This window comes from Limulus polyphemus, unplaced genomic scaffold (assembly GCF_000517525.1).
Source record: "Limulus polyphemus unplaced genomic scaffold, Limulus_polyphemus-2.1.2 Scaffold1776, whole genome shotgun sequence".
NCBI classification, from domain to species: domain Eukaryota; kingdom Metazoa; phylum Arthropoda; class Merostomata; order Xiphosura; family Limulidae; genus Limulus; species Limulus polyphemus.
In genome coordinates, this window is record NW_013667386.1 from 236,815 (window position 1) to 240,583 (window position 3,769).

Consider the following 3,769-nt stretch of genomic DNA (forward strand, 5'->3'; position numbering starts at 1 on the left):
ATCGCTATAGGTATGGAGATAAGTTAGCTAATTGGATACAAGAAAGCAGAGGGTTGTTATAAATGGAGTTCATTCAATCTGGATTTTTGTCACAAGTGGGGTACCTCTTGCTCTTTCTGATTTACATCAATGACAGAGACAGGGAAATGATCAATAAATTAGTTAAATCTTCTGATAAGATTAAGGTCTTGGATTTGCTAGCTGTGAAGAAGATGCTGCTACTTTATAAAGGAATTCAGATTATTTAGTGAGTTGGGAAAATAAATGGCAGATGGGTTTTAATTATAATAAATGAACGATAATGCATGTGGGTTATCATAATTTGAATTATAAGTTGGATGTGAATAATCTTAACAGTCTCATGAAAGAAAGAAATCTTGATGAATTGGTTGATCAGTCTCTTAAACCATCCAAGCAGTATGCTGTTGCTAGTGGTAAGGCAAATAGAAATTTAGGTTGGATCTACAGAAATATTGAATACAAGTCTAAAGAGGTTATAATTTCATTGTAGATGTCACCAGTTAGGCCACATTTAGAATATTGTTGTAAATCTTGGGCTCCTTACTTTAGAAAGGACATTAAATTGTTGGAAAGGTGTCAGAGGTGGGTTACTAGAATGGTGCCTGGGATGGAGGGTTTGTCATATGAGGAGAGATTAAGATCTTTGAAACTATTTTCTCTTGAAAAAAGAAGAGTTAGAGGATCTGATTGAGGTGTTTAAGATTGTAAATGGAATTGATAGTGTTGATGCATCACCTTTTTTCATACTTAATGATGAGAACAATAGGACTAAGGGTCACAAATATAAATTTTGGCAAGGTAGGAGTCATCTTCAGTTGTATTTTTCTAACAGGGTAGTTGACCTCTGGAATGGGTTGGCTTTGGAGGCAGTGAGTTTAAGAGAAAGCTTGATAAGTATATGAATGATAAGGACTGGCTTTAAATTTGTTTTATAATTTATAATAGTTTAGTTTGGAGGATAGGACAGCCAAGATAGACCAACAGGTCCCTTTTTATTCCTAAACATTATGTTATGTTATTTTATGTTTAAAATTGCTAAGAGTAGATCACAGAAGCCTATTAAAGTCTCAATAAGTTATATTCTGCTTAACAGAATGAGAATATTAGTCTTCCAGTGTTGTGCCAAAAGCACGAGATCACAGGAATACCATACTTTTTTCCACAAATAGGCCTATATTTCACTGAATGTTTCTTTCTGATGCATATGTTTTAAGTAATAAACAAAAAACAATGCAATATTAATTTCATTTTTGACTCTAGCATAGAATTCTGTTAATTCATACACAAGGCAAAAATTTGTCTAGTGCATTGGCAAGCCTTGCCTCCATGATGATAAACCGAGGAGCCAGCCAAACTGGTTTAGAGGAAGCTGCAGAACACTTTTTACACTATTTTGTGTGGTTTATGGCTGATTATTGTAAGTCTATGCAAAAAAGAAAGTAAATAAAATATAAGAGTACATATAGCACGATCTAAACTACGGATAAGTAATAAAATACACACAAAATTACTGTACTAAAATAATCCAAGAGAGCCTTTGAATTACTTCCTACAGTGTTAACTAAAATCAATACATTAACGAGGAGCACATCCATTTATAATGTTCTGGGTTGTTCTGGTACATCTAATATGCCACATCCAGGCAGATTATTTAAGATTTTGCTATAAAAACTTAAAAGGTGTTGTAGAATTGTAACCAAAACCTGTTTCATACAGAAGTAACTAGCACAACAGTGTAAACACAGCCCTATTCTATCAACTAATTGAAAATGTTCATCCTTAGTAATACTTTTGACTATGAAAACAATGTCTCAAGGATGTTCCCTTAATTTTTATACAAGAGGCAAGGAGACATTGGTTCCTTAAATTGTAGAACTTCAAAACAACACTGATGATTTTGCAAGTGATAATTTACACTTCCTTTCTTAATTACAAATTGTATTAGACACCAGAGCAAGAGGTTTGTCAGTCAGAAAACACAAGCAATCTGTTATCTAATGCATCAGAATATACATTCTATGCAAATGTTTATGAAGGCTTGATTAACCCTTCTAATAGTTAATGGACTTCCTTAATTATGTTGGACTGTATAAATACTTAAGGTCAGGATACCAAGGTCAACCAAGTTAACTCTCCACATCAGTAAAATAAGTAATGCCCCTACTTTAAATAGTACACTTTGTCAGCTGCTTGTTAATCAATGAGAGTACATGGAATAATGTGTTATGTCTGAACAAGATCCAATTAGTCCCACCTCTCTAAAAAAGTACTTATGTCCTTTCCAGAATAATTATCATAGAGAAAAACATCATAGAGTTTTATGTTACCAAGAGTTAAACAAAATCAAAACATAAATTATTTTCCAATATCTGGTATTAGCAAAAGCTTTGATTTAACCATTTCACTATCATGGGCAAATACATATCCCCCTCTAGATCACTAATACAAGTAAATATACTAGACACACTATATAGGTACATATAGCTTTTGTTTTAGCCGTTAAAAGTGTGATACTAAGCAAATGTTTTGAGAATTACATATAGGCAATAAAAAATTATTTTTATAATGAAAAAATCATATTGCATATTAATTAATTAAAGCACAGTGTGGAAAAAAATTCAATCTATGGCAGAGGTTTATTAAACATCAATATTCTACAATTTGGGCTTTGTAACACCCTTGCAACTAAAGCTGCGTGATAAGTGGAACTTGCTAATTGATTAATCATCAGACTCATTAATTGATTACATTCAACTAATCAACTATTCCCACAAGAGACTTGGATAGTTGTAATTATCAAAAATAGTAATAACTTGATATTCTAATTTCAATTGGTCGATTATTTTCATGATCTGTGACACTAATCAGTTAAGCTGACAAACCTTGATTTAATCAATAATAATAACCAGCAATCTTATTCCATATAATGATAACATTTTAGGAAATACTTTCATAAGCATCATCTGTCCAGATTACATATTTACAACAGATATTTGAACAAAATGTTGAAAGAACAATAACATATTAAACATATCCTGAGAAGACACAGAGCTTTGATAGATTACTCAAAAGTATATACACCATATAAACTATCCAAGTCCAAAATCAGAAAATGACATACAAAGTTTGTGGACTTAGTGGGTTAATATCAACTACAAGCTACTCATTGTGTTTGTTAGTTTAATCACTTAAATTAAAGTTAGACAGAAAAAAAGCTTAAAGTAGCAAAAGTCAAAAGGATATTTTGGCCTACTGAAGTGACCCCCCCTCCCCAATTCACAAAATTACAAAACAAACTAAATCCATTTGTTAAAGGCTATATAATTATACATCTTTACACATAAATGTTTTAAACTAGCAATAAATGCATCACATCAGGTACACAGCAACATAAAATTATAACTTTCCCAGTTCTAGATTCTACAAAACACAAGTCTCTCTTCATAACTGTTTTACCTCCTGCTTAAGCCATATAATATTACAATGGTGTATATGTACGCTTACATAAACCAACTGTGACTAATCAAGTGGCATTTAAATATACTTCCCACAGTTATGGTTTTTACATTATAATATTGAAATTCTTTGAAAAATGTAGTTTTTTGGATAAAACTTTCTTACTTGAGAAATAAATAGTAGCATACTTTTAACACCGTTATATAAACAGTTCTTAGATAAGATCTGAACAAACACAACTTACAAAAAAACAATTTTATTTTAAAATTTATAAGCATGTTCACATCTTACA

The 3,769-nt window shown here is 31.4% G+C and overlaps 1 protein-coding gene across 9 annotated transcripts in view; it reads right to left on the bottom strand.

The window, feature by feature from the left end:
• The window catches only part of LOC106464904 (E3 ubiquitin-protein ligase Siah1-like), a 25,723-nt gene that overhangs the window by 20,183 nt on the left and 1,771 nt on the right, over positions 1 to 3,769 (bottom strand). The window lies entirely within an intron of this gene.